Source organism: Tupaia chinensis, unplaced genomic scaffold (assembly GCF_000334495.1).
Source record: "Tupaia chinensis unplaced genomic scaffold, TupChi_1.0 Scaffold139466_1, whole genome shotgun sequence".
Taxonomy (NCBI): domain Eukaryota; kingdom Metazoa; phylum Chordata; class Mammalia; order Scandentia; family Tupaiidae; genus Tupaia; species Tupaia belangeri.
The window spans coordinates 378,579-386,806 of NW_006199351.1; positions in this window are offsets into that span (position 1 = coordinate 378,579).

The following is an 8,228-nucleotide window of genomic DNA, read 5'->3' on the forward strand; positions in this document are numbered from 1 at the left end:
TGAGAGGTTTTTGCTTTAAGGTGTGTGTGCTTGCTGGAAAGACAGAGACAGAGAGACAGAAAGTGAGAAATCACCCCCCAGGGGGGATGGCCACGCTGCAATTCCTTCTCCTCCACTGTCCTCTTGGGATCCTGGGTACACATGCACACGTGCCCGGCGTAAGTTTAAGTCACCGGGTCTAGGACTTGAACTGCGGTTGACTACATGGGAGTCCAGCGACATAGCCATTACACTAACTACTGGTCCCTTATTTTTGTTGTTTTTGCCTCAGTGGTTTTAAAAACTCACCATGTACATCTGTGTGCTTGCTCTAAATCCCAATGGGATGGACAAATGGAAAAGAAGCAATTGTAGTATGACCATGCCCCCCTGGGAGGTGTTCTCATCCCACTCCAGAAGAACACATTCCTTCTGGAAATTAAAAAAAAAAATAGTGGAAATCAATTTTGACATAAAATATGATTTTTTTACAATACCTACTTTATTGATCTTTAAGCATAAGATGACCCAAATTACAAGAAAATTATATTTTATTTGTCTTCCATTGTATCTTTGTTTCTAAGAGAGAAAAAGAGAGAGAGGCTGGCTGTGGTATCTGTCTCTGATATACTTAATGTCAATAATTGAAGATTTGAAGATGTTAGTTTTTTCTTTTCTTTTCTTTTTTTTTTTTTTTAGAGGTTTTTGCTATAGGGCGCGTGTGCTTGCCAGACAGACAGAAACAGACATAGAGACAGAAAGCGAGAAATCACCCCCCGGGGGGAGGGCCACGCCGCAATCCCTTCTCCTCCATTCTCCTCTCGGGATCTTGGGCACGCACGCACGCACGCACACGCGCCCGGCGTGAGTTTTAAGCCACCCGGTCCAGGACGCGAACCACGGTCGACTATGTGGGAGTCCAGTGACATAGCCATTATGCTAACTGCTGGTCCCAAGATGTTAGTTTTTGATTGCTAAACAGACAAGCAGTACAAATATCAATACGATATACCACACCTGGATACTAAAGAATGCACTAAACATTCACCTGGCTAAGTGTAGCAGTCCCTGTGGCATGATTAATGCCATTGTAAAGGTGATCACTGTAGGCATTATTGATTGTCTTAGGAAAACCAACTTAAATCAGTGAAAAGGAACTATTATCATTCCATTCTTTCTTGCCCAGTAAATGTAATTTCTGGTAACAAGTCCTTTTCCTGTAATTGCAGAACATTGTGATCAACATGGCTCTACTTAAAAGCAAAGATGCATACTTGGAAAGGCAGAATTTAAAACATGTAAGATGAGTTAATGTGTACGAAGATTTGGGAAAGACACAATAAGGAACACAAACCCCAAATTGTAGAAGGTTATTTCTTCTTCCTAAATTAATCATTCATTATTGGTGCAGCTGGCACAGTGGCAAAGTGCAATGCTCTGTGAGGCTGATCCACATGGACAGGTTCCTGGCTCAAGTCTGAAATATGTCAGGCATACATGTGTCCATAATCTGGGGCTGGCTAAAGCTGGGAAGAATCACAGTGTCAAGATCCTATTGTAGGTTTTGTCTCTGTCTCTCTTTCTCTGGAGAAATGAATAAATAATAATGCATTATGGGGCTTGTAAAAAAAAAAAGCATTTTCCTTGCTACAGTTTCCAAATAAAGTACTTTCCAATGCTTAAAATTGACATACTATCCTAGTCCCAGATTGGGAAGAAATCTGGGAAGAAATGGAAGGAAGAAATGTGAAAAAGCCATGGATATCCTTGAGTTAGTGGTTACAATGAAAACAGGGTATACTTCATGAAGTAGCTACCACTGTAGCTACTTTCACAGCTGACTTGATTATTTGCAAAGTAGCATTCTTAGAATACTATATATAGCAACCAGTGGCATAGTTAGAAGTATAGTAGAACCTCTACCCCACTAAATATGTAATTCTGATCTTTTGAGCAGTTTTTTTGCCAGCTGAATTCATAAGTGTTTTAAGATATTTAATCCCTACACACCAGAAAAGACTCAAAAATTTTGTAGCTATTTTCTCCAAAAAAAACCCCCCAATAACCAATAAACAGTATCAAAGGTCAGAAGTTACGTAGCAGTGAGAATATGCAAAATCTGTTGACAAAATATTTGTCATTTTTCATCCATTTATAATTAGATTCTTAAATTTTGAGTTTTGACAGCTCTTTACCTAATGTCCTTTATTTTCTATCCCAGAGTTTCATACAATTACCAGTGTACTGTGCCCCTCAGTTGGAATATATCTAATGTTTTTCTCATAATTAGACTAGGATTATGGCTTTGGGGGAAAATCATCATAGAGGTAAATTTCTATTTTTATCAAACAACATGATTTATGATGGTTGATGTTAATCTCTTTTCCTATATTGTTTATATAGTTATTATGTACAATGTAATGTTTTGAAATATGTATACATTGTGCAATGACTAAATTAAGCCAATTAGCATATGCATTACCCCACGTACTTAGCATTTTTTGTGGTAAGAACACCTAAAGCCTACTCTTAGCACTCTATGGTAGAAATGGAAAAATCCAAAGATAGAATCGCAGAGAGAATGAGTATAGATACTGGAGACTGTTTGGGAGGGCAGTGTATAGTAGAAGGTGAGTGGGAAGGGTTCAGGGAAAAAACAGACACAAAAATGTAAAGTTTTCTGTTCCAAGTGATGGATATGGTAATAGTCTTGATTTGATTGTTGAGTATTTCATGCATACTTTGAAAATCTATATGGTGCACTATAAAGATGCACAGTGATTGAACGTAAATAACAAATAATAAAATTAGGGGCCAGCAGATGGCATAGCAGTTATGTCACTGGACTCCCCCATGCTGGATAGTATTTCGCGTCCTGGTCCTGGTGACTTGAAAATCATGCGAAGCGTGTGTGCATGAGTGCCCAAAATCCTGGGAGGAGAATGGAGAAGAAGGGATTTGGGTGTTGCTATCCTCCATGGGGGGTGATTTCTCACCTTCTTTCTCACTGTTTCCATCTCTCTGTCTCTCCAGGGAGCACATATGCCCTAAGGCAAAAGCCTGTTTAAAAAAAAAAAAAAAGAGGGAAAAGAAGAAATAAATCATAACATTAAAAAAAAACTACTTCTAGTGATTATCCAAAATACATTCATTGTTATTAAGTACAGTCATCACATTTCATGATGGAACTTTTGAACTTATTCTGCCTATATAACAGATATTTTTAACCTCTGGACAACATTTCTGTAACATCCCTCTCACCCCCAGCTTGTGGTTACTACTAATTACTTTTTTTCTTTCTTTTAAGAGAGGTTTTTGCTTATAGGGCATGGGTGTTCACCAGAAACAGAGAGACAGAGAGACAGAAAGCAAGAAATTAACCCCCAAAAGGGAATCGTCATGCTGCAGTCCTTTCTTCTCCATTCTCCTCTCAGGATCTTGGGCACTCACACACATACCATATATCAGTGAGCTCATGCAGTATTTTGCCTTTTTGTGTGTGTCTTATTTAACATAATGCTCTCCAGGTTCACCATGTCATCACAAATGACAGAATTTCCTTCATCTTAAAGGTAGAATAGAATTTCACTGTGCTTCGTATCTACTTCTCTGTTGATGGAACTTAGGTTGATTCCATATCGTAGTATCTTAGTTTATGTGAATAATGCTGCAATGAACATTGGAGTGCAGCTATCTCTTCAACATATTGTTTTCATTCCTTTTGGACTATACCCAGTAGGGGGAGTGCTGGGACATATTGTTAATCTTAAGTTTTTTGTTTTTTGTTTTTTGTTTTTGGAGAGGTTTTTGTTATAGAGCACATGCACTCGCCAGAAAGACAGAGAGTGACAGAGAGACAGAAAGCAAGAAATCACCCCCCAGGGAGGATGGCCACGCCGCAATCCCTTCTCCTCCATTCTCCTCTCAGGATCTTGGATACACACACGCACCTGGCGTGAGTTTAAGCCACCTGATCCAGGACTCAAACTACAGTCCACTACGTGAGAGTCCAGTGACATAGCCATTATGCCAACTGCTGGTCCCTGTTGATCTTAAATTTTTAAAAGTATTTATTTATTCATTTATTTCTTCCATGAGTGAAAGACAGAGAACTACAGAGATAGATGGCACCCCCAACATTTCAATCCATCCTCAGGTTCAGCCAGCCAAGGACCATGAGCATGTGCATGCCTCATGTACTCAGGGAGGTTTTCAGATACAAACCTAGAACCTTCCTGTGTGGATCAGCCTCACAGAGCATCATGTCTTACCACTGTACCATCTGCAGGCTCCAATGTTAATCTGGATCATTTAATTGAAGTAGTACTTGTCAGGCTTCTCCACTGTAAAGTTTCCCTTTTTTCTTTCCATGCTGTATATACTTGTTTAAAGAATTATTTAATTATTACTATTATTATTTTTATTATTTATTATGATTTATACATTCAATCAGTATACATATTTTTTAAAGATTTTAAGAATTCATGACAGAACATGTGCATTTACATAAGCAAAAGAAATGAGACACACACACACACACACACACACACACACACACACACACACACATACACTGACACCAAGCACCCTCCACAGGATTCAGTCATGCCCTGATCCCCTTATTCCAGTCCTCCATTCCACCAGGATCCCAGGCACACATCAAACCGTAGTTGACATATGGCTTCCAGCTTCACAATTCACTACATTACCACCTGGGCCCCAAAGGGCAAAGGGTGGTCCCCATAGCCCATGTTGTACTTTCTATTTTCCCATTTTTTAAAATTTTATGATTTCTCATTTACATTCAACCGTTGCACATCTCTATAGTACAAACTATGGTTTTTTAAAGTATGCATGTGCTACATGACAAGCAAATCAAAGCTACTACCATATACATCATTTTCAGTGGAGAACTTTACATTCTTGCATCTGTTAAGTGTTTCTTCTCTTCGCCCCTCCCACCCACTCTCTACCATCTACTCCTTTCCCTTACAAACTCTGGTATCTTTACTTATCCTCTCCACTATCATATCGTATCTTTCAATTTCTGCTATAGGGTGTAGACATTCAGTATATGTTGAGCAGGGACTTACAGTGTTTGTCTTTTAAAGTCTGTCGCACTTTGCTTAGAATTAAATCTTCTATATTTATCCACTGAGTCAAATGAGTGTCTCATTATTCCTTATGGCTGAATAGTATTCCACAGTATGTATGTGCCACAGTTTTTCAACCTAGTCATTTGTTCTTGGACACTTTAGGTTGGTTCCATTTCATTGTGATTGTGAATAATGCTACAATAAACATGGAGGTGCAAGTGTCCTTCCAACTGAATGTTTTCCTATCTTTGGGTAAATACCAAGGAGTGGGATTACTGTGTCATGTGGTAATTCTATTTTTAGGTTTCTGAGGAACCTCAGTATTGTTTCCCACAGTGGCTGTACTATAATAACTTACATTTCCACTAACAGTGTAGGGGGGTTCTCTTTCTACCACAGCCTCACCAGTACTTGTTTATTATCATTATTATTATTGTTATTATCATAGGCATTTACTGGCATTAAGTGGTATCTCATTGTGGTTTTGAACTGAATTTCCCTTATGATAAGAGATGCTGAACATTTTTTTATATGCATTTTGGCCATTGATATGTCTTCTTTACAGAATTCTATGTTCAGCTCATTTGCCCATTTTTTTAATTGGATTTTTTTTTGGTTTCTTGCAGATAAACTGCTTGATTTCCCTATATAATCTGGCCATGCTGTACTCTTTAGAAAGAAGTCACTATAGGCAAGTCACATTTAAGGAATGAGAAGTACTAATACCTCCTTGAGATCAGAGAGTCTATATAAATCATTTAGAATTATGCATGGGGGATTTGTCTATTCTTATCTATTACTAATTTAGTCAATTTTTATATCAGTATTGACTAATGGATATTTATATTATAATCAAAATGTATTTTATAATAGCCAGAGCACTAATTGAGATACTTAATAATAATAATAGACATACTAGATCTTATGTTTCAGTCATGTCAACATTACTACCACTGTAACTATGTGCCAGTTATCTCAATTAAGCAAAGGTGCAATTGCAAATCCTCTTTGATTGTTTCTGTTCACATAGAAAACTCATTCAGATCACTTTCTTTTGGTAGGCTTGATTTTGCTATCAAGAAAGATCACATAACATGAATGGGGAAGCATCACTGGATGTGGAAAATGTCATATCATTATCATCAGGGAATAATTTTTACCCACCACTACAAGAAGAGAGGCCATTTATAAAAACTTAGTTGTGTGACCTTATAAAGCTTTCCACTAGAGGTCAAGCTCGTAGCTCACAGATTCTGTTCCTCCAGCATCATAGATATCCTGAAGTGTCCAGTAGCACATGTGATTTCAGGAAAAGATGAAGAAGGAGAGAAGAGGGGAATATCCCTTACAAATATTTCTTCTAGAAAGGCCCTAACTAAATAAGCAATGATATCAGACATCCTTCCTCCGTATACTCTGTAATGGATGCCATTAGAAATGGCACGTAGAGTTGGCAAAATCCAAAGGATGTATACTGCCCACGGTATTTAATAATTGTTAGGAAATGACATTCCTAACAAAATTAAAGAAAAATGTCAGGGCCTGTTTCCTGAGCGTTTATTAGAGTGAGCCTACAATTACTGACAGCCAGTCAGAACATTGTTTGTGTTCCTTGCTCTCTGGATACTTCCTAATTATGAATAATAATTTCATTAATCATGCACTTGAAAGAAGTAAATGATGCAGCAGAACATCATAATCAGTATATCAAGGAGCCTCCCAGGAAGTCCCCATGTGACTTTGTTTTTTGCTTCCCTGTTTGCAGCTCTCCCCAGTTACCTTCAGGAAGTTTGGAGTGAATGGCTTGGCTCCTAGCACTGGAAGGCATTCATCTGAGGAAGTCTTTCAAACAAAGCCACATTCTTTGAAAGAACTAACTGGTCCTTACTCCTATTTAGATTTATATCAACCTTCTGACTTGCCAGACTTACCCTGCGGTGACCACCAGGAGACGCTACAGACTAACAGGGAGCATTCACTCCTGTCTCCAAAGCTTGCAAAGATTGGTTCTTCCTTGGCAGCTGTTAAGAGTTCCTGACATTCATGTTTCATCCCAGCTACCAGCTGGACCTCTTTGGTGTATTTAGATGTCCTGGAAACAAGCTTCTCACAGTCATAAAGTTATCCTCAGTTCACTGACAAAGTGAAAGTTGCTAAATTCACACAGAGGGGCCTCCTGTTCATATTTGTTGAACAATTATTTTCTATAACCTTCCTCCTTTCATTCATCTCTCTTCCCTCCCTCCCTTCTTCCTTCCTTTCTAAATTTTTGTTGACATATGAATGTTTTGCTCCCTAGATCTGTAACACATCTTGCTCGCAACCAAGGCTGTGGTGTAATAGAAGGCAGGCTAGATTTCTGGAGATGATTCTGAAGAGACAGGTCTCAGATAATGGTCATTCATTCTATTTTTAAAATGCAGCATTTCTTTGCAGTACTGTTTTCCTTGAATTACAGTTTTTCAAGGGGTATTTTATTTCTTTTTTCATAAAAAGAAAATAGATGAATTTATTTCAAAACCAGTCAGAATCACCAGCAACAGCAAGTGACCCGGAGGCTGTCTATTTTGACATAAAGTGAGAGGAAGAAGGTAAACCATTTGTAATCAGTTATTCTATTAAACACAATAGTTAACCATGTTTCTCCTGGGTAGCAGTCTCTCTACTATTCTCTATATTTGTGTAGGAGGTGGGGCTGGGAGGGGGTGGCAGTGGTGGGGAGAGAAGGGAACGGAAAGATACAAATCAAAATAAAAGTATCCTTTGTCTGGGAGTCCAAAATCCAAATATTTAATTTGATCAAAATGCAATTTGATCATTACACAATGTATACATGTTTTGCAAAGCCATGCTGTTCCCCATAAATATGTACAACTATTATATATTAATTAGAAATTATAATAACTTTTTCAAAAGAGGCTAAAATGTGACAAAGAACCTACTTGAGTCGCACAGTGACTCCAGTTCACTGTGTACTAAATTGGCTCTTCTGAATAAGTTGAGCCTCCTGGGTTTCCAAATGTTAGTTGGGTATATAGAAGTGGTTGATGAGTATATAATGAGTCACTACAAAACATTTATCATGCTTGTAAAATTAATAGAAAAGTTGGGGATACAGAAGTTTAATGTGCAAATGGGTGTGAGTCAGAGCTG